This window comes from Molothrus ater, chromosome 4, assembly GCF_012460135.2.
Source record: "Molothrus ater isolate BHLD 08-10-18 breed brown headed cowbird chromosome 4, BPBGC_Mater_1.1, whole genome shotgun sequence".
In the NCBI taxonomy this organism is placed as follows: Eukaryota; Metazoa; Chordata; class Aves; order Passeriformes; family Icteridae; genus Molothrus; species Molothrus ater.
Window position 1 is genome coordinate 38,708,067 of NC_050481.2, and position 24,012 is coordinate 38,732,078.

At 35.0% G+C, this 24,012-nt stretch overlaps 1 long non-coding RNA gene across 2 annotated transcripts in view; it reads left to right on the plus strand.

Moving 5' to 3' along the window:
* Nucleotides 1-24,012, plus strand: part of LOC118685841 (uncharacterized) — a 318,808-nt gene that overhangs the window by 36,054 nt on the left and 258,742 nt on the right. For both annotated transcript variants that reach the window (XR_008508299.1, XR_004980052.1), the window contains exon 2: nucleotides 14,622-14,738. This is a non-coding gene — a long non-coding RNA (uncharacterized LOC118685841). The remainder of the gene's footprint in view (nucleotides 1-14,621; nucleotides 14,739-24,012) is intronic.

A 24,012-nucleotide genomic window follows, 5' to 3' on the forward strand; every position in this document is an offset into this window, starting at 1 on the left:
TCACATAAAAATCTCCTTTATATATTTATTTCAATTATATTTCTTCACCTCAAAATCTCTTTTCCCAAACAGCATTTTACCCCTAACTCCCACGATGGTAGGTTTAGATTGGATATTAGGAACATTTTCTTTAATGAAAGGTGACCAAATGTGGAATAGGGAACCCCCCAGGGAAGGGGTTGAGTCACCATCCCTGAAGGTATTTAAAAGGTGGGTAGACATGGCTCTTAAGAACATGGCTTAGCAGTGGACCTGGTTAAGCATTTGCTTAACAGTTGGACCTGATCTAAAGGGTCTTTTCCAGCCAAATGGTTCTCTGATTTAACTCCTACTTAAAGTAGAAGCTCCGTCACTGTGAAGAAATGACTGTTGAAATCATAGAGCAAATGGACCAAAACTAGACTGTGAAAAATAGTATTGCCAGTATTTTCACAGAATCAAAGAATAAGCTGAGTTGGAAGGGACTCACAAGGATTGTAAAGTCAGAATCCTGGCCCTGCACACAACAGCCTCAACAATCACACCCTGTGCCCAAGAGTATTGGCAAACACTTCTGGAACTCTCTCAGGCTTGGTGATGTGACCACGCAGGTGTAGACTACAGTGATGTCTCCTTTCAGTCTCCTCTCCTCCAGGTTGAAGAGATCAAGTGACCTCAGCCACTCCTCATGTGGACTTCCCTCAAGGGCCTTCCTCATCCACGTTGCCCTCCTTTGGACATTCTCTAGTAGCTTAATATCTTATTTATACTTTGGTACTCAAAACTGCCCTTAGCACTTGGTGAGACTACCCCAGTGCAGAGCTGAGCAGGACAATCCCCTCCCTTGCCTCATGCCATGAGGACAGAGCAGGACAATCCCATCCCTGGCCATCCCGTACCTTATGCCCCACAGGACACAGGTGGCCCTCCTAGATCCCAGGGTGCTACTGACTCAGGTTCAACTTTCTGTCAGCCAGGACTCCCAGGTCCATTTCTATGGCACTGCTTTCCAGTATCTCATTCCCCAGTCTGAACATACTTCTGGGGTTGCCACTTTTTTTTTCTTATAAATTTGCCACAAATTTAATTTTTATGTTAAAACTGGTTGTCAGAGTTTCGTGTTTATCTCTTTCAAAGTCTTGAGACTGGATTTTTTTTATTATCTACACTCATGTCAAATTCTGTTGTTGAATGCTTTTGCCTCAGGACTACCTTCAAATTCTACAGATTGAATAATTGCACTTCTAATTTCTCCTCTCTGGACTGTTCCAAATGCTGAGGTATTTTAGAAGAGGTGATCGATATTGTGTAGCCAATTCCAGAGAGGATTGTATCCATGATCTCTGAGTGTGCCATCATGACATTTCCTGAGTAATTTTTCAAGTCATTCTGCATGCATTCTAATATGCTCATTGCTTTCTTAATCATGCTCAAACACAGGAAAATTAACAAAAAAAATCTATATTGTTTCTCAGCTTTCTAGTCAGTTAGTTTAGATGCCTTTGAAGTGTGTTAGTAATCTAAACTTTTCCTCCATTAATTTTCAATTGACTGTATCATTGTCTATGATACAGTCACAAAATCTACTGAACTAACATGAGCGGTTTTGGAGAAATTTTGAAATACAGCATGTTGGCCTCTCTGACCCTTTGTGGGGTGTAAAGCTGTATATCAAACATTTTGACTAATTTTTAAGGAAAAAAATATCTCATCAAAAAAAGGTAAAAGATGAAGAATTTCCTTTTTTAAAGAACTACTCTATGGGTACTGCCAAGTACATGCTTGTCATTCATATGCTATGATGAAATCGGTTTAAATTTTAAAGTGAATAGCAACCGTAGTGAGTAATAATGACCCTATTTAAAAAGATTTATTGTTTTTTGAATGATGAACCTGTTTTGAGATTACTGTTGGCAAAATAACATGCTACTAAGTGTTCAGTGTTGCTTTTTGTGTGGATTACCTACACATAGAACTGTTTGGAAATAGTCACAACTATCCTAATTCTGTGGGTTGATCTATGAAATGTTTTAAGATGTTAATCCTAGGACATGCGGGATCCTTTTTATTAATACAGTTTGCTACATTTATGTCTATTGGACTATTTAATTTTCCTCTGGCAATGAAGGTTCAGTTTTTTGGCGTCAAGTTTTTTCACCTCCAAAATATTCAAAGTTAGCTGACCTTCTAGAAGAGAATACTTTATGAAAAAAGTTTCTGCTTAAATATTTCCATACAATTCTGTTGTTGCAGACTGCTTTTATACAAGCCAATTGATTTTCTAATGTAGAATTAATTGAACCTGAAAACGTCTACTTCTTAGCAGGGAAAACAAAAAGAAAAAGATACCAAGAGAACTCTTGGTTATTTCAGAATACAATTTATAGATTAAATCTTTTTTTTTTCCTTTGTGTTTATGTGCATGTATTCTTCCTCAGATTAATGGGAAGTTTACATATAAATGCAACATGTGTATCATATGACTTAATAAATGATAACATTTGAGGCAAGAATGTTATACCTTGAGGAATGATAAGGAATTTCTCATTGTTTAAACATTAATTAAAAGTATATTTTTAATTTTAAAGTGATTATGCTTACTCAAACTTTTTTGTGGCTATATATAGCCCAGTGTTCATATGTTGCCTGCACAATCCTGATTAGGCAAGTATATTTTAAGAGGAAAAACTGCCTGTCCTTAAAGAAGACTGTACCTGTCATTGAGACAACCAATTTTGCAGCTAATGTAAAAACTTCATAGGGATAGATTATAAAAAGAACAAAGATTCTTGTGATGACAGAGCATTCACTAATATATCAAACCTGAAACTAATGATTAACTCCATTCTTTATTGGATAATTTTAATGACTTTTAGTATAGCTTCAAGACATAACACATACAGTCATTTTCAGATTTCTCATTTTTATAGCCATCAGCAGACTATATCTTAATGGCATTCTGAAAAAGAATTATAAAAGAGTTAGAAAGGTGGCTAAAATGGATTTCTTTACCTACAAACTGTGGTATATCTGACTCTGCAGTCTCAGAAGGTAAAATACCCAAACCAGAGTGAGTCAAATATCCATGAGTTAGAAATGCCCTGTGTGATATAAGAATTCATACAATATGATGGGAGTGTTGCACAGATAGATATTTCAGCTATATAAAGTAATTTACCCTCCTCCTAGGTTTTATTAGCTTAAACAGATTATTTTGAGTTCTGAAACATGGGGTTTTTTTTCTTCCAGTTGTGAAGTTAATGGGTGTTCAGAGCATGTTCAGGTGATACCCATGTTCCACTGACCAGCCTTTCTTTAGTTTTCCTCTTCTCACTGGTACATCTCCTAATTTAGATTTTAATCATCTGACTTTTTCTCTTATCACAGTTTCAACTCTCAGCATAATTCAGCTGTGGTGGATGAGGTGTTTGGGGATTTTGGGGGAGAGGTTAATTATTTTGCTCTATTTTATTTTGCTTTGCATTTCAAAGTGTCTAAATACCCTGAGATATTAAGGCAAGTACCTAGAATGAGCAGTCACCTAACCCACTGGTCTGTTTCTCCAGAATTACCTATGTCACTAATTTATAAGGCAGCTAAAACTTGGTAGTATGTGCATTTGGAGTGATGTCAGATACATTCTGTCTCTGCTTCCTTCTCTAGATTCAGTTTATAGAACAGAGATCAAGAAGGTTGTGTCAATACTAACACAGCAGTCCATAGGCTGTATTTTAATAAAACCTTTCTTTTATATGCCAGTAAAAAGAAGTTATATCAATGGAGATATATAGCAGGAATTAGGAAAAAAAGTTAGATTATTATTGGTGTATTCTTTGGAGGAGAATAGTCAAATCAGTGTCAAACAATTCACCTAAGTTCATGTTGAGAATGATAAAGTGTGATTGAAATAATCAATGCTGTATTTTAAATAGAGTTGGGATAAAAGATTTTACATTCAGGAAGCTAGACCTACCTATTTATGTGTTATTCAAGTGGTGGAAGGCTGCTAACTCAATTGCTTCCTGTCTTCCCCTATAATCTTACTACCCCTTTTAAAGAAAATACCTGGATTTCATTCTCCAAAAGCTGAACTACTATTCAACTGTTCTACCTTGTTATAATGTTCTCGTGCAAAAAATGTCACATTTTTGAATTAAGCTCTGTAAAACATCAGCTGACTTTGACTTAACTTGATTACATTCTAAGTTGAACAATGTGTAGGAAAATCCCCTTTAGCTGTGTGACTTAAATCCATCAAGGGAATAGCCCTCATCAGGTTACAGTCACTCTTAAGGATGGAAAGTAGAGGAGTGAATCTGTCCTTGTACTCCTATTAAAAATGTATGAACATAAATCTGGTACGAACTGGAAACTGAACATGGAATCACTGTTCTCTTTCCAGGCTGAGATCTATAACAGGTGCAGAGATATGTTAAGACTTCTACAGAAGGAGATTTTTCTTTTATCCTATTTTATCCTTTTATCCTGTTCTTGTTCTTAAAAACCAAAAACACAACAGAATGTTTTCATGAGTTTGATTTAGAAACTAACCAATGCTGCCAAAAAGAACTTGAGAATAGGCATTTTGCAAACCTTCCTGAGACTACTTTCTTCAAAAAAATTAAAATTTTCTTCCAAATTCCCAACTTTGTCTTTAGTGTAGAAATTAAATTACATCAAAGTTTAGGAGAACCTAGAAGAAAACAATTCTGAATTAGCATGTAGTCAATATAATGCACATAACATTTATTAAAACTAAAAGTAAGTGTAGAAATTGTAATTTACTTGGTTATAAGCTTGTGTTGATACAGAAAGACTGAAAAAATAATTGCAGAAAGATCAGTAAAGGGATGCTGAGATAGAGGAGACAAGTGACCAAGACCTTGGTTGGGTAAAATAGTTTGGAAGAACATGAATACAGACAGAAACTCTGTGGAAAGTTCAAGTTTTTTATGAAAGGGTATTACCTGACAGTATTTCAAAATTTGCTTTAGCTTTTTCCTGTTTGTACATTAGCTCTGCTATGTGATATTTGCTCTTTGATTTGGATTTTTTCCAAATGCAATATATGAATCCCAATAGTTTTCTCAGAATTAATATTTCGGTTATTTTTGTTCTGAACAGTGGTCTCCAATTTATTCTTGCTTGTCACTCTTTCTGCTTCCTTAACTAACACATATCTAGTACCTATTAAAACCCACAAAATAAATCAAATATTTTTAGCTCTGATTTTTTGCATCTTATTAGAATAACTTCTAGTTATGTTTTTGACTACCTAAGTTTTTTTCTGAACTCATTAGTTGTTCAGCTCTTAAATTGTATTTGTTTTGGTGGAAGACTTTTCCTGTTTTTAAATAGTTTGATCAGATTATGCCAATAAATGAACATCAGATAGAAATATACATTGAGATCTAGCCACACTGTCTGAACTTGAGGCACCTATTTTAAGAGTCCTAAACTTCAATGTCTTCTAAAGGTACTCTCTTTCCATTTCATGATATAGAGAATTTAGATGCTCAATTTACACTCCCTCGTGTATTACCAGTGGTGTTAATACATACTGTATAATACAAGTAATTTCTGCCTCATTTCTGTTTAACCACTTCTTTAGAAGTTTTAGGCCTATATTCAGTTTTTTATGCCCTCCATTTTTGTGGTAGATAAGAATTTTTCAATTATTTTCTGAATACAGTTATTTCCATTTTGTATGAATGCAGTTCATCAATTAAATAATTAACCCCATTTTTTTGCCAACAGATAATTTTAGTACCTGCTGGATTTCACTTGTGGCAACAGTTGTCATTGTTAGACCCTAAAGTCTGTTTTTGTTGTGTAGATGTGTATGTGTGTGTGAATACATATTTATATCCTCCTGCAAAGGTCACACTCCTGCCATATATGATGAAGTGTTCATGAAACACTACATGGCTTTAGCACATTTTCTCTACAAATGCCTCAATTACCATATGTCTGTGCATGCCATTACTGCATCCTCACTAAAATGCTCTTGCATAGCTTACAATAACTCTTTTCTAAAACAGGTTATTTTTACATAGTTTGAATTTTGGCTAGCCAGACCTCTGGTACTCAGTTGCAATTAAATCGGTGTTATTCTTTTCTAAAGCCAACATGTGTCCTAGTCTTATTACTAAGTTTCACCTGGGGTGAGATAGCTATGAAGTATAGCTGAGCCAAATGCAGAGGGTGAGGAGAAGCTCCTGCTGTGTCTTTTCTGCTGAACCACTGAAAGCAAGCAGATGTAGAGCTGAAGTTCTTGATAGGGAAGGTGTGTAATAAAGTCTTTACAACATGGGTGAAGGGAGTGATGTTAACATCTTTGGAATGGGTCTTAATGTCTCTACTAACTTCAAGCAGCAAGTTTGTTACAGAGCACAGACAGCTTGGCTCCTGGAATGGACAAGTGTGTCTGCATAAGCCTGAGTTTCTGAGCTTTGGGGTAAAATTACAGGTTCAAGGTGAGATATGTGATAGGCTGTTTGAAAAGGCTGGGCATTCCCAGTACCTCAGCCAGTGGGGAAAGGAGGAGGGCAATGTCTGGCCGGGAGTTTAGGATCAAAGGAGGCTGCACCCTCCAAAATGCGGAGAGAGGAAACCCTGTGGGTGTGCACCCCAGTGGATTCTTCCTTTATTTCAATGAAGTTGCAGGACTCCTCTGTATCCTTTTTGGACACTGATTTTTCATAGTGTGATTTTCTGTACATTCTTCTTCAAGACTCTGCTGACAATAGAAGGCAGTGATTTGTGGGATTTTGAGGATATTCAGATTAATAAAAGACTAAAGATCTGACTGTGAAAATGACCCTGTTTATAAACACTGTGATTAGTAAGGAATTAATTCCCTTGAACTCTTTTAAGAGTTTTGCTTCCTTTGACCAGTACATCCTCATCCTTGATCCAATACATCCCTTTGTTTGGGGTCCCTCCTCAGAGGGCACCAGCTTGGGCTGTTCCTGGGCTACTGTGCCATTAGGGAATGGCTGTATGGACATCTGAGCCTCTGCCATGGCAAACCTGGGATGGATCTGGTGAGAAATCTGCTCTGACTCTGGGATGGGATGTGTGGAAACCCCTGGGATCACTGCCGACCCCCCTGTGGAGGGAGATTGGCCCCAGGTGTGGAAGTCTCTGGTGTTGGGAATGGGACTGAGAGTCTTGTGAGCAAGCAGCACTCTTTTTATCCTTACTGCAGGCTTCACCCTTCTTCTATTCATGATAGAAACCTTGTTACAGTTGTCTGGTATTGTATTGCACGATACCTTTAATTTTAAAAATTAAATAAAATATATACATTTAGGCCAAAAAAGTATAGTTCCGATCATTTAGATGATACAGATTATAGAACATTCCTGAGTTCTATTTAAACTAAGATGTTTGTATTAACATTTGAACATAAAGGAAAGTATTGCACCATAGAATTATAGACTATCTCAAATTGGAAGGGGTACATTAGCATCATTGAGTCCAATTCCCCATCTTGAGCTAACTAATGATCTAAAAATTGCCAGTACTGTGTATTTTGCCAGGTAGATTTATGTGCAACTGCCACTGTCTCCATCACTGCTCTCATCTCTTCTTATCTTAGATCCCATCCTCCCCATATTGGATTGGGGATTGGATTGGATTCAAATGATCTGGTCCATGTAATTTTTTGAGTCCCTTTTTTTTTGGTTACTTATTTATTCTTCAATCTCTCCAACATAATTCTGAAGACTTAGAAGCCAAAGCTGAATATAACTTGAAAAAAAATCATACAGCAAGCAACCACCCACCCTGACCTTTTGATTGTTTCTGTTGTCTGAAGGGAGGTTTTGTCTGTGGATCTTGTTTTGTAACTTCAAAATGGGTATATCCAACTGATGGAAAATTGTAATTACTGTCCTTAAGATAATTTATCACCAAACTACATTTGTGACATCAGCCATTATGAGGTCTAATGCATGTAATTGGCAAATGTGTTTGCATCGCATACTTTATTCTAATTGACATCTACCATATTGCTGCTGACAGCCTTTCAGCCCAGATGAATGCTTTTTGCCAAGAGCTAATACTACTTTGCTGAAGTAGTCATACATGGACACATTGTAGTGAAGATGCAGAGTAAAATTCACTGTGGTTTTTTACTGCTCAGGTGTCTAGTCACCCCTTCTGAATAGTGAGGCTTTGACATGCATCAAGTAGATTTGTAACAGTTTGACAAAGGCACTTCTGAGGGTTTGTTCAGTACACCAAAAGAGGACCATTGAAATAATGAAAGGTTGCTATGTGCTTTGAAGCACTGAATATAATTCATGCACAGCAAAACTTTATACACGAGATCACTGAAGAAAAATATTTTACTTAAGAAGCTATTAGACATTTTCTTTCTTGTAATAAGATTACACTTTGTCATCAGTACTCATGCAAGAGGACAATGAAAGTTAATTTTATGAGTTAGTGAAGGCCATAAGAGACTTTCCAAAGCCATTAAATAGTCAACATACCTACTACAGTGACATCCTGTCATATTGTAAAGAGTAGCCTGTCAGTCTCAGTGAACTAAATTATGATATACTGTTGCATGTAGGCAAAGGTCTTCAGTAATAAAGATAAAATAAGTGTAGTGTTAGTGAGATCAGGATGTTTATATCTGGTGTCTTGGCTATAATTAATTCACCCTAAAGTCTTTAGAGGAAAAGAAAACTTAGTGAAACAGTATCACTGTATTGAAGTGGTTGTTCAGTTCAGATAAAAGAAATATATTGAAAGTGTAAATTACATTAAATTGACATAATACAATAAATATTAAAGCATGAAAGCTACACCTTAAGCCAGTTTTTCTAGACATTTGAACCTTAAAATTTAAGTCTTTGTTACCATCATTTCCAGTACTCCTTTTTTCCTATATATTAAGGCATATTTTCTCCTTCTGCCGGAGTTCCTTGAAAATTCTCACTATACATGATAAAAAGCAGTCTAAATTTTAAATTTAGGTTAAAGCAAAGTTTTATTTCATAATTTGAATGTCCTGTTATTTTCAAGCATATTTTAAATTGCTTTTCACCATGTTGTTTGCAATTTGCAATAATCAGGAACTTAACTTTGAAAAAATAAAACTTTGTTTCATTTTAATACATTTTTGGATTCAGTAGCTAAAGGTCAGCTCAGAGCACTGTGCTTGAAATATGTTGTCCATGGTAGATGGAGTATTCTGGATTCATTCAGTCATACCTGGATTTCATTCAAAATCTACAAGGGAAAGAAACGGCTAGAAACTTTCCTCCTGTTTTTGATAAAATGTTTAATTTATGGAAACACATTTAGTTTTGATAAGCTCTACAAGTTTACAAGTAAGGATTGTTCACATTTTTGTGGGTATTGGGTAGAAAGCCTTGTTCACAAGTTCTCATATCATGCTTATAATAAGATATTGATTAAATTGCTATTGCTTTAACTCTCTTCCCAAGCAGCATTATTGCATCATAAAATCATAGAATCATTAAGGTTGGAAAAGGGCTCTAAGGTCATGAACTCTTTATGGCATCATCTCAAAATACATATATGTGTCTCTTACAACATGCATATTGTTTAAAAATTCTTCTGTATATTTTTATAGTATACATGTGTGAGGTATGTGGGCTTCTAGAGACCACATAGACATATGAAGAATTCAGAAAATGTGAAATTTAGCTGTGCAGCAGTAAAAGAATTATGATAGGTTTTTCATGAATAGAATATTTGATATTTTCAGCAATTAAGGTGAATTTAATTTTCACCTTAAAATGACAATGTTTTTCAGGTTCAGGCTGCTTCACAGCATTTTCTCATAGATCTATTGGAAGTGAGCTTCATATTTTTACCAGTCATTGGACATAATTTTTCTAGAGATGCCATGTTTTCTATAACATACACTGTACAAATAAGCTGTTGGAAAATTAAATAATGTCTTTAATATTTTAAAAGGCAAAAAAAAAGGATAGCAACAATAAAAATGATTTTACAAAACTCTGAAAATGTATTACTCCATAAATGATATGTCTTTAACCAAATGAAATGTGTCTGAAGGTTTCCCTAATTACCTGCATGGAAAACAATTTAAAAATTGTAAGAAATCATCAAAGTAGGTGTTTCTAAGAAATTATGCAACTTGAATTTTTTTATCGTTTTGCTAAAATAAATAGCAACTCTTCTCAAATTTTAAATGACCCAGTTTCTCGGATTTGACATCTGCTTTTTGTACAATGCGATCCATAACCTGTGAGTGTCCATTTCAGATAGCAATATCTATTTGTAAAGGAATTTAGCTTTCCATGTATTTTAAATATATAATAGCCATAGTGCATAGTTTGTAGGGCACTGAGGTTGCTCGGGCATGATCTGCTCAGGCAAGAAGAAACGGCTTCTACAAATACCTGGTCCACAGCTTTTCTGTGGACACAGTTAAGGCTGACCAGCCTGTAGTTCCTTCTTGCTTTTTGCTTGTCATAAAGAGAAGCATGACAGCAACTGCCTTCAGGTCATCAGAAACATTTTGAAAAGGACAGGCAGTCTCACAGAGACACCTGCCAGCTCCATGAACACCTCTGGGGATGCTGTGCACCAGGGCTGTGAACTTACATAAGTCTAAGCGGGTTAAGTAAGTGATCCACTCCTCTTTCGTCTCCTGCAGGTGCTGCTTCATGTCTGGAGAATCTCTTCAGAAGCTTAGGGATCTTGGAGGCTTGAGGAGAAGCCTTACCAAAGGAAAAAAAGCATGGAAAACCGCTTGTCTCCTAGACCTGCTTGTCTCCTAGACCTGCTGTCCATTGAGGCAGTGGCTGGCACCTTGACTGCTGCCTCCCTGCCCCTGGTGTGCAGCTGCTCCCTGTGGCCTCACCCTGCTGCACCCACCGAGGGCTCACAGCTGCTCCTGGCAAAGCCAGAGCCAGCACACCTTGTCCTGCCCTGCCCTACCTCCCTTTCCCACCGCAACGCTTTTAGAATATTGTAAAGTTTTCTAGGCAGGTTGGGTTTTGTCATGAAAGAGGAAATAATAGAGTTTAAACAACTGCAGTCTTGGAAAAAGAGCGTGTGAGGGTGTGTTTGGTGTTAGTATTTATTTTTATTTTATTTTTTTAGGTTTTATTTATTTGTTTGATTTATTTATCTATGAGCTTTGTGAGTGATGTTGAGTAGAAGCCAAGGCATGTGCTGCTGGAAGATAAGAAAAATAAGGCAAAAAGGGAGACTGGAATGAACAGATAATGTTCTGACACATTTGATAGATATTCCTTATCTGGATGCTATTATCATGGAAGTAGTAGAATTACAGGGCTGAACTGCTTTTCTTAGGGTCATTTTATATGTTAGGGGTGGGATATTACAGAGCTGAGAAGCCAGAGAAAGTCTTATGAAAAAAATTAATCTAGTACTCAAAATGAGATACAGATGTTAACATAGTCTTCTCGCCAGGGATAGCTGATATTTCTCATTGCTTTCATATGCCAAAGGGACAAGTATCCCAAGGCTTTGTGCAAGCAGCACATTTGTTTTAGACTTACTGTCCTGTTTTAAACTTTACTTAGACAGTGGACTGTATTTTTTGTTGATAGTCCTCTAAAAGTATATGATGCCCACTATGGCTTGTGGAAAGTTGTCATCCCTAATTTCCATCCTAATATTAAAGAAAGCAGATTACCTTATATATCAGAAAAGATGAAGTGTTGAGAAGAAGATGGGTGCAACTCAGCTGGAGTAGGAGAGAAGCTGAAAAATATGGGCAACAAAGGCATAAAATCATTTGCTATTGTGAATGTGTAGTTCATTAATCTATTCAAGAGGAACAGCACCTTCCACCAGTTTCTGTGGCATCACAAAGGAACTCCTGACAACTTGCTATTAAGTTCAGCTTGTTAGGAAAATCAGCTTAGGAATAGGCTAAGTTGTGGAGGTCTTCATGCACACATGTACCCATGAGGTTAACTGAGAGCTTCCTGTGTTATCTTTCCTGTGAGGTGGCACAGGTGAACCTGGGCTGATGAGACACTTGGTTTGAGTGGTCTTAGATTTATCTGGTTTTGTTTTCTGTGTTCTTTCCTGCAATTAAAATACTTTCTGTACTTCTCTGTTTAAAGAGCTCCACCCAGCAATCTAATATAGATGTCCCAAAACACAAATATCCATTTTGAAAATCTGTTGTATTTAAAAACATAACAGATTGCATTTTCATTTTTAAACATACTCATAAATTTGGAAAATCCCTTCTGTGTGTGAAAATTAGTGCAAGCTAAACAGCTAAAATGCTTTTAAAAGAAATCTTAAATAACAAAGGAGCTGGTGGGACAAATCTACATACAATTACGTAAAAAAATTAAACATAAACTATCTCACATTCTGTTAGCCTCTTTGTGTGAGGTAAGAAGTGTCTTTTCCAGCCTAGTTGATTCTGTATAGAAAGCAGTGGAAGATTCAGGGGTCAGTATTGGAATCTCGGATGGGTGATGTTAGAATCGAATGATTTTAGTAAATATAAAAAATTAATTACAAAAAAAAGGACAAATTTCTCTCATACAACTAAATACAAATTATCAAACTGTGAGGTTAAGCTCAACTAGAAACAAACAACTATGTTTTATTTGGGTCTTAGGTGCAAAGGTTATTTGATTTATAAAGCCATAAGATATACATAAAGGAATTAACAAGTCTTTCCATGATGTGTAGTAGCATTGTATTTGAGAACTTAAGGATGGTGAAATTTCAAAAGCTCAGAAAAGGGCTGAAAGTAAGACCTGAAGAAATGCCCAAAGAATTGTACATGATTGTCTTACCTGAATTTCCCTGAGGGACCTGAAATTATCAAACTGTTCTTTTTACACATCTGCAAGAGATACTGAGATTGAAAAGCATAGACTTCTCAGGAATAAGTCAGTCCTATTTTGTCTCTTCAAAAACTGCAGCAAGCCTTAAGGGTTAGGAGATATTTCTTTAATTTAGTAAACTGCAGTTTTGATAATTATACATGGCATTCTTTTAAGCAAGTTAGGGAACTGTGATCTAGATAAGATTAGACTAAAAATATTATTCAAGTTTTTTGAGTTAAAAAAGATGTAATATTTAGTTGCAGTCACTCTTTTCTGCAGTGACTGGGGTTGTGGGGGAGGAGTGTAACTCTAAAATTCTGTACTGTGCATAATATTATTCTATGGTATTGTTTTGGAAATAGAGTAGATGCTAATATTGCTGCTGTCCCAGGCTTAAAATAATCCCAATAAAATGTAGAAATACTAGCAAATAATAGACATTCAGTTTGGTGAGAACAAGCAGAAGCACTAAGTAGGAATAATTAACAGCACAAATGGAAGATGGGGAATTCCCTCTAGTGCTGCAGGGAAGAATATGGGGACAGCATATTTACCATGCCATACTGTTATATGTGTGGCCAGTTCCAGAATTTTTGCTTGAAGGAAAACAAGTGTTTTCCTTCCTTTAAGCAGTAGCAGAACTCAAGATGTGCTAAAATACCTAGCAGACATCTTTTGACAAATATGAATACACTTCATTCCTCTATCACCCTTTATGAATTGGAGCCATGACAAACATTCTGTTTACTGGATTGATGGTCTGTGGCAAAGGCACAAGGGATAGAAACTGCTGAAACAAGATCCACTTGATCTCTAAAGATCTTTAGGAGGATTATGTGTAAGGATCCAGTAAAATAACCTGGAGGCTCAAGTTGTCTAAACAAAATGCATCTGGTAATTGATAATTCATTAAATTAAATATTAAAGGCATCAAAAAAAGACTAAGTGAACCAAAAGACTAACGAACCAAGTTTATTTGGCATAAAAATGGAAATAATGGGGGTTGCAATATGTAAAATTTTTGAGAAAGGAGATCAGCATAAACTGATATAGATATATCAAGAAGTAGGAGGGATTAATTTGAAGCAAAGGCTAGATGTATAAGTAAGAATGGTTATCTCCTGGGGTAGATTTTTTTTTTTTTTGGAAGGTGGTTCAGCTTTGACTTCAGCTACTTAAAGGGAGCAGTACCAGCCCTTGTCAGTATTGGTTTGGATGTGAAGATACCTCTGAATCCCACTTCCTTTAAGAAATACAAAACAGGCCATCTTTAATGCCTTATTCCTGGCTCTTCTGCTTTCTGTAGAATTCTGCCAACTATGTAAATAAGAATCGTAAGGAAGAGAAACTGCTTCTTCTGCTACTACTGAAAGACAAAAGCTGTGAATTAATTCTACTGTTAAATAACTGTGTCTGTTTACTTCATATATTCTGTATAGCCCATTTGTTCTACATGCTGAATGGAACCGCAGTTGTGCTGTTCTGGACGGCTGGACCAATTCCCTCTGTGGTCATTATGCTTCTCCTCTCAGGCTACCAGATGGCTGTTTAGGTGTAATGATGACATCTGTTTGATTCTGCTTGGCAGTCTTGAGATTGTAGAACTCTGGAATCACTTGGGTACTACAAAATTAAATGAAGATAAAATTTTAACTTTTGTCTTCTATAATGCCCTATTGATGAATAATCGTATGGAATTTGCCATAAATTATTGTTGGACATATTCTCATTTTTTAATTTCTAATAATTTGGGTTCTGTTATTTTCTGTATTTAGTTGTACTTACTCTGTACTGGTTATTTCCTAGGTGTAGCTACAGAAACATAGAAAATTGATCACAGGAACAGAACACACTCTGGATTTTCTTCTGATGTACAGACTACAGTGATTGAAGTATTGAATCCTTTTGCAACACCACCTTCCTGTAAGTAGGCTCAGTCAATGGAAACAGAATTTTGTTGGGTTTCTGTGTAATTCAGTACTCTGCAAGGAAAATGGCTAATTTAGTATTCTGCCGGAGAAACAGTTACAAATATTTATATGCACACATAGGAAAGAACAGTGTGAAGGCTTAAAGCTTGTTCTGATGTTCCTCCACTGTCTTTTCTGAAATTCAGGTTGAGGAAGGAAAATCATGAGTCACAGGCATTATTAGATAGCTTTTGGAAATGATAACTCTGTATACTGTAGGAGATGAAATAATGAATTTGTATAGAAGAAAAGCAAGAAAATAGAATTGTAACACGAAGGGATTATAGGGATATCTGTATTTGTTCTTATCAGGTTCTTTCTGTGTCACTAAGATAATAAGTAGTCATAGTCTCTTCCAGCTAGAGATGCACAATATGAACACTAACAGACAGCATAAACATTGTCCATGGCTGCCCTTGGCTCTGTGCTTCTTAGTTATTGTTAGGGGACACAGAAATATAGTTCTGAGATGGTCAGAGTGACAGTCTAAGGATATGTTGGGACTAGTAAATATTGAATATTTCTTAATTTGGATTTTATCACTACTACAAGCTGAGATATAAATATCTTTATTGTTATGGCAAGGAATGGATATTTTGAGATATTTGGAATTAATGAAGCATTTGGGTTTGTAAATTAAGGCCTTCTATTGACAACAGGTATTTGGATTGATATACCAGTTTTCTGGATTCAGAGTTAGAACTTCCACATGCAAAGCAATAACATTTTGGAATTACTGTGATTTATTAATGAAAAAAAATTCTAAAAAATGTTGTATTGGCCTATTTGATAGACTGACATTTTATAATGTTGAAATGTGTAGATATGTGAATTTTCCTAGATGATAAAAACACATGGTGCTGATTAGGGAATGACATACCTGTATTCCTATGATATACCAAACTTCTTTAGAAATTTGACCCTGAAAGTCAGATGTTAACTGGAATATTCAGTGCAAAGGAACTAAAATAGGGATTCAAAATGATGAAATAAAAATTTTTACTGTATTGAGCATTTAACTTGTCATTGTCAAACATATCAATGTCATTTTTGCACTTTATTTTCTGTCATATCATAACATTTGCATCTACTGAAACTGCTCTTGAATATTCAGTAGTATTGTATTGCTGTTTGGTTTGATTTTTCACTTAAAGTTGACTTTTTTCAGGGATCTAGGGAATGTAGCTTGCCATCTGTTGCTTAAATCTCTGTACATCTCTTCTGCATTGAATGGATAGCCTTTGTTGCCTGGTTTCATGATTTGGAAATAGGAAATGATGCTTTGAGATAAGGCAGTGCAAGGTTACATTAGTGCTCATTTGTTTATCTGCGCTCATTACATTTGAACCCTCTGTAAGGAGCAGCATTTGATAAGGAAAAGGTCTTGCTATGGTGTTTCTGAAACTTCTGTGGAAAAGAAAGGCTGAGCAGAGGAGAGGGAGTTGCAAACTGTCTGGTTATAGGGTAAGCTTGAACTGTGGTAGATGAGGGAGTAAAAAGTTGCAGCTATCTCTCTTAGTGGAGAAACTTTTGTCAGAGCTCAACACTTTCTCACATGCTAAAAACATTCAGCTGTAAGTTGTAGATATGTCAGAAACAAGGTATCATAAGGTTTCTCATACTTCGTGGAAATTTGTGCTTCTAATGGACATCATGAGCAGTTTGTAAATGTTTTGAGCTTGAGTATTCAAAACCAGAGGAATGCTGACATATCCATAAACATGGGGAGATGCAGTTGGGGGAACTGAAATGCCTGGATGCAGTCAAATGAATGAAGTGTTTCCCTCGTGTTCTCAGATTTCTGTTTGGTGTTTTAGATATGTTTGTATTATTTCAGCGTGCTTTTAATGGCAGAGTTGTTTCTCAGTGCTAAGCATTTGTGTATAAAATAATTGAAGTTCATACAATAAACCATAGTTCAATTTACTTGAACATGTAAATTGGCTCATTTATGAGTCACTCTTGCATGACTAGTACAACAGTACTCCACATGATAATTTAGGAAGTGTACTGTAATTGGCATATAATAATATTGAAATAGTTTGCCCAATACATTGTATTTCTTGGACAAAAACTGATCAATTTTAATTTGTCGAATTCTATACTGCTTTCTCATGGAAGTGAAAGTATATTTATTAAAACAGCAGTGACTGTGAAGCCTAGTGTGGTAAAATTTGATAATTTCTTTTGTCAAAGAAGCAAATCATGAGATTAACTTAAGAGTAATTGTTAAATTTCAAGTGCAAGGTAGTGGGAACACAAAAAAAGCTTTATGATGAGTTTTTGTCAATCTGTATTGTCAATCATAATTTTTCAGTTAAGCAGTCATAAATCAAGGAATATTGTATTTTTTGAGGCTCATTAAAGAGACATTATACATTAGAATAGTGAGGCAGTCAGCATAATGAAATGATGAATGCCTATAACTATCTGTATGTAAATGATGTGAGACAGATTTGCTGGTGCTACAGAGGAGAATAGCAATCTATTAAACAGATCCCTGAAGGTGCTACTTCTGGATACAACTGACAGATGTTAAATGTAAACCTCTTCAACAGCAAGCACTTATTAGCACTCAGTGGGGAAAAAATGGCAATATAGAATAAGACAAATAGCAGATAATGCCATTTAAATAACTTTGTTCTTATGAAGCTTTATTGCCACTATGTTATAGTCTGGAAGGTTGGGGTTTTGTTTGGTTTTTATTGAGAAAGCCTAGGTAGGTAAGAGAACATTTTGGAATTTAGAAATTTGTAATTTGAAACATTTAAGAAAATTCACTTAGTATTATAACTTGATGGAGCATCTATGTATGTGCCCTTTAATCAGCAGACTTATTTTGAAATGTTATTTGGTAAATATTTGTTGAATCATTATGTGATAAATGTCAGTACTGCGTGTGTTTTCTGACTCATCAGATTAGTTTTAATTGTTGTTTCCTTACTTTTTCTCCTCCCATGATAAAATAGAAAACTCTAGTCTTTCAGATTTGTCGTTTTAAAGGAAAAAGACCAGAAGCAGTTAATGAAACATGGTTAGCAATAGCAAATACTTTTAGGACATCTTATGATTTCATTTCCAGGCTATTTGTCTCAGTCCTAGCCTGAAATGCTACTCCTGGAAGTATAAAATATTAATCTGTGTGAGATTCACAATAATACAACTCTTCACCAGAGCTCAGCATTAAAGTAGTTCAGGAAACTATCAAAACCACTTGATTTATTTCTAATCCTACTTTGTAATAGATTAGGTTAGGGATTTATATTTCTTTAAAGTATGAATCTAGCCACATGAATTGATTTTTCAAATTGTCAAAGCTTACTCTAAAGCTTTTTATTTTTTGAGATAGCCTGTCCTTAATGAATTTTTTTTTCTAGCTGCCAGCCAAGCTGCTGCTTGAAAGGGTAGAGATTAAGCCAACACTAAGTGTGATGCAATGTCTACATGTTTAGATGGCCTTATGTCTTTTAGTATTATGAAATCTCTGACACTGTGTGTGCTTTTTCCTTGTTATCTTTTGTCAGCTGTTTAACGCTACCTTGTGTTGCTTGCACTAAATCTTTTTGGAATTTAGTGTTTCACTGCACCACTGCAGATTTGTAATCCCCTTTCATGGTGTTAAATTATCGGCCGCATATGCAGTGTGTCTAACTCAGTGGACATATCTATTGTTCCCAGGCTACTGTGCTTGCTAATTTGTTTCTTTATTGCTTTGCCTTGAATTAGGGAATAATCTCCCTCTCTTTTCTGAGTTCTTAAAGGAATAGCTAAAGTTTATTCCCTTGTACTTTTTGTTCTTAGTTCTCACTGTCACAAATTAAATCTAGATTATTTTCTTCATGTAGATAAGTATTGGTGCATGTTCACATCAAACAGCTCAGTTTCAAGAATGTCAAATGTGAATATCATCTCAGTGGGGAAAGGAGAGTAAATACATTTTATGAGAGAATTTAAGCAATGATCCATGACTGTAACAGACTTCTCATCTAGCCAGAATTTGGAAGTAAGGAGGAGTTCATAAGTCTAGAAAATGTATTATGATCCTAGTAACCTGTGTTCATTAAATGATGAAGGGCTTAAAACTATCACCGAATTTTATCTCCTTCTCTTTGCAACACAGTAGAGTTGCAAACATTTATATTAGAAAGAAGACCTTTCTATGCATTTCCTGGATTAAGCTTTGCTCCCTTTTCTTTGCTTGTTCTGTTCTCAGCTGTGTAATAATCCCTCTTATGTCAGATGCCACAATTATTTTCAAAACTGTCTTGACAATCTCATTGAGCCAATCTCTGAAACATTTTGAAAAAAGTGAAAACATCTAACATGTACATTTGCATGGCAGATAACGAAACTGGGCCGTGTGCTAGATCTTAAAAAAAATGCAAACAAAAAGATGACAATATGTGTTATATAGAAATCTCCTAAAATTATATCTGTTTGAACATTTTGTACCCGAAAATAGAAGAACTGAACCAGTTTTTTAGTTCAACCCCTTAGAGCTTCCATGTTGTCAAACAAAGTAACTGAGATCAGAGATTACTGCATCTGAAATTAAATTCTGTCTCCTTCTCTGAGTTAGTTCTATATGATGGGTGTAAATCACTAGAAATGAGTCTTTTATGATGATGTTTCTGATAACTGCCCTTACTTGATGAATCAAGGCTTACAAGTTATTCACTAGTTTTGAGAATACACTTAACATGCATGTATGATTGTAGACTGTGCATGTATTTAGGGACTATATTTATATAAAGTATACACAATGTATGTAGTCTTGTAAATATAGACTAAATATGCAATGTGTAAATTAATTTTTAATACATTTTTACTTTTAGGAAAACAACTACAGGTTAATAATGTACTGCATAATGTAATTGTTTCCAGTAGTTTGAAAAAATTGCTTTGAAATGTCTCACCAAACTTTTTTAACAAATAAGAAAGCATACTGAAATGTAAGTTTTTCATGGTCTCATTACTTCTGTTTAGACTAAAATAAATAAGAAATTTAGTACAATCACGTTTATGTAAACTGCTGAAGAATGATGGATTTTTCATTACATACTATGTCAAATCACCAAAGAAAATCCATATCACTGAAAACTAATTTGAAAATACATGTATATGTTATGTTGAGAGTTTTATTGCACTGTCATTGCATTTTAAAATCAATTTACTTCTCTTCTACTTCCCTGCTTCTACTTCAATTTGCTTCTAGTACTTCTACTAGAGTACTTGAATAATTTTTGACTAAGCTTAACATTAGGTATCATTTGCATTATTTCTTTATAATCAGTTAAATCTGAGTTGTAATCTACAAATAGAAGTATAATTTTAAATCTAATGCTTTAGTCAGTCGTATTTATCTGAATTTATGACTTTACTAATTGCAAAAGGATTGAAATCGCTTGGATGTTGTTTCTCTTTTACTCAAAGAAATCCCTTTGCAGAATGTAATAAAGAAGTGCTATGATGCTTGTCCAGCTATTTCAGCTGTTTCTTTTTTAGAACTGAATAATATGTTTAAATGATATTGAATAACAGTTGTATGAGCTCAGTTCTGCTGTGTAAGCATGCCAGGGGAGTACAAAATTAAAATATAAACCCGTCATATAATAATATTTCACTAGTACCTATTTCAAGTAATCAAACAATTACATTTGTGAGAAATTCTAGTGGCAGTATTTTAAAACAAGTAATATTTTGGGTTAACTGAACATCTGTGAACAAGATGCTCGTGGATTTGTGAAACAAAAGTCAAAAGACTCTTAATGAGCCCATTCCTTGAGGCTTGGTCTCTCCAGCTTTTACAAAAAACATTTAGAATTTCACTTGTGCGAGAGCACTCTGACTGGACCAAAAAGTCATTCTTCACAATTGGTGTCAAAATAAAGAATGTTAGTGCTCATCTGGGAGAAGGAAAGCATATGTTTAGGCAACCTGTTACATCAGATAACTTTTTTTTTTATTTGTTTCTATTATATATTGCTAAATTCCACAAATACAGAAAACAGAAATTTATGGATGGATAAGCTCACACATAATGTCTTTGTTGGGGGTTTAAAATCTAGTTTTTTGGGTTAAAGTGAAAAAACCCGCAAATACATATTCAGCAAAAGATCCCAGACATGCCAATCTATCCAGGTGAAGGGAGGCCTAAAATTTACACATCAGAACCACAGAATATTCTGAGTTGGGAGGAACCCTCTAGGATCATCTAGTCCAAGTTTAAGTGAATGGCCCATACAGGGATCAAACCAGCAACCTTGGCATTATCAGCACCATGCTCTAGTTTTCCTTGAATAGAAAACTGGAAACTATTCTTCAGTCCTTCCAAGATAAAAGCATGGTTTCATGGTAACAATGGAAGGAGACTCAGTGATTGGTTGCTTCACTGATGCTTTTAAAATTTGACAGCCCAGCAGCAGGAGCCACTGTTACCATTGCCTCGCATTTGTCATTCTGTACTTTGTCATTTAACAGTGAGGACACAGTTTTAGAACTTCATTGCCAAGAGATGACAGTTAAGGCAAGACTATGGGAAAATATGCATATAGAAATGAGTGACAGTTTTATCTTAAGACGTTTGAAGATTTCAAGAATAGAGTGTACATATAAACAGTCTTAAAGGAGTCTTTTGTTTTTCGAGATGTGGAAGAATTTTTAGCATAACAATTTAGTGGAGAGACATAAAGGTTTATGAGTAGTACTGAAAATGGTGTGGACTAAGCAACTGGATTTGCACATATTCTCGGTTTCCTCTTTAGCCATTGTAAAATGTTGACATTTGTAACTGAGACTGAAGGTGAAGAATTGTGGGGAAGAGAAGAACTAAAATTGTAACTAAATGGAAGAAAACAGTAGAAAAGAATAAACAATAGAGAGAGTGTGACTTTGGACACCAGCAAAGAGGATGAGATGAAAGGGTGCTCGAAACAGAGAAAGATAATGAGAACTTTCTTTCCCATCTTAATTTTAGACACTGCCATAACCTGAGGCAAACTGTTTGACATTGCAAAGCAGAAGCAATTATCTGTTTTACTGAAGCGATTTTCAGCTGAAAGGAATGGAAATTAGGAAATGAAAACATGAGAAAACTGGTGTAGGAATGCTGTACTAGCGAGTGTATATTTAATATCTAGTAAATCCAGATGGGATCCATCATTTGGTAGTAGCAAAGCAAACATAAATATATACTTCTCTAAAAATGTCTTCAAATATAATTAAATATATAGATGTATATATTTTGCATCCTTTTATATCTCTATACATGTCCATTTTCATAGTTTTGTCTGCATGCATCATTAGTAACTGAGTTTTATTACCTACCTTCCTTTTCTGGTGAACTTTAATCAAGTTTTTCACTTCATGATTGCATTTTATCATTGTATTTGAGTGATAAACTTGCACTAGGTTTCCTTCATTCTTTTTCCATTGCAATGGAAGTGCTTGCACAGTAGCCCACAATACTTTGCAATTTCCCTCAGCTGCACCACACCAAGCTATGTTTAATAAATACATAGTGTTTTAGTTTTTTGAAATTAATTTGAGACGTAGACAAGATGGAAAGAAAAGATAGATTAAAAAATATGACATTTTAATTTGTGAAAGGAATAATTTTTTTCTACTTGTTGCAATGTGAAAGTGATTGCATAACCTCTCTAAAGAAAAGCAGTTTCAGATTCACAAGAGTCTGGAGTAGTGTTTTACCTGATCTTGCTGATGTGCATTTCATTTTTAGTAGAGATATTTCTATAGTATTTGACTGAAGAAAACAGGCTTCCCTTGTATTCTAAGAGGATTTGATTCTATATTTAACCAACAGCACCTTTTCCTGATTTTCCTATTAGTCTGTCTTTATCTCCACCCAAGTTGTCTTGCTTTTACCCTCCGATTCCCTCCCGGACCCCACCGATGGGGGTGAGTGAGGGCTGTGTGATACTTGATTGCTGGCTGGGGTTAAACCATGACAGGAGGGAAAGCCAGATAAAAGGACTAACATTTTCATAACTTATCTTAAGAGGGAACTTATTTTTTGGCTGAGTTGGAAACATATTGTGTAAAAGATACAAGACCATATTAAGCAATAACTTGAAGTTTATAGAGTAAACAAACATACAAAAGCTGTTAAAACAATGGAATTTTACAGATGTTAAACTGGATAAGGTGTTTTCTTTAGTGTGCTCTATATTGAACACTAACATTAATACATTTCATACTGAAATATTTCATGCAGATAAATTTCATACTGTGCATAGGCATGTTTGTGTGTCCATGTAGATTTAAAATTAACTTCTCCATGTTGGGATTTGTTTTGTGACTAGGAAATAACAAAATCATGCAAGAAAATAGAGTTGCATTACTGTTATCATAACAACACCAAGAATAATTTGACCACACAAGCATCTGCGTTTGTGTTGATTTCTAGAAGATAAAATAAAAAAAATTCAAAGTTAATTATGCAAAATCTCACATTAAGTAAAAACATCTTGGTTGCTTTTTCTACATAAATGCCTGTCATCTTCATTAAACTTAGCTTCAGTTCCACAAACATTTAGAGATGTGGAGACTATGAATATTTTTATTTTGATTTGGATCATAGCTGTTTTTTATAAGCTACTTTGATGACTCTGACACTTTCCATCTTTTAAAGCAAATTTTTCAGTTTACAACAGCAAGATGGAAGCTGTCATCTTATGTTAATGCTAAGATTTTTAATAAAGAACCTAAGCAACTAATAAGGGACCTAAGACATACATAGTCCTGTATGTCTCTCTAGAAGGATAGTTATGATAATCACATTACTTTCTAGTGACCTCAGTAAGAATGAACACATGCACACACATACATGTATGCACACCCTGAGATATGATAGTGTGGATATGAAGACATGTGCATGTAGATATCATTTATGTTTTTAATTGAGAGGAGAAAGAATTCATAAATTCAAAATTAATGTTGCATCTCCAGCTAATTATGAGACTACTGGTGGAATAATGTTTTTATTGTATTTCGTTTTGTTTTATTTTATTTTCCTACATTTTTTGACCAAATCTAATTAAAATGTAATTCTAATTTCATTCGGACCTGTTAACTTGAAAATCAAACTGCTTTATGGGTACCTGATTACATAACATTTTCTTAGAATTCAGTAGGACTGTTCTCTTGAACAGCAACCCAATAATGGAGCTGTACAGCATATATCACACATCAGTTCATTAAGGGAGATA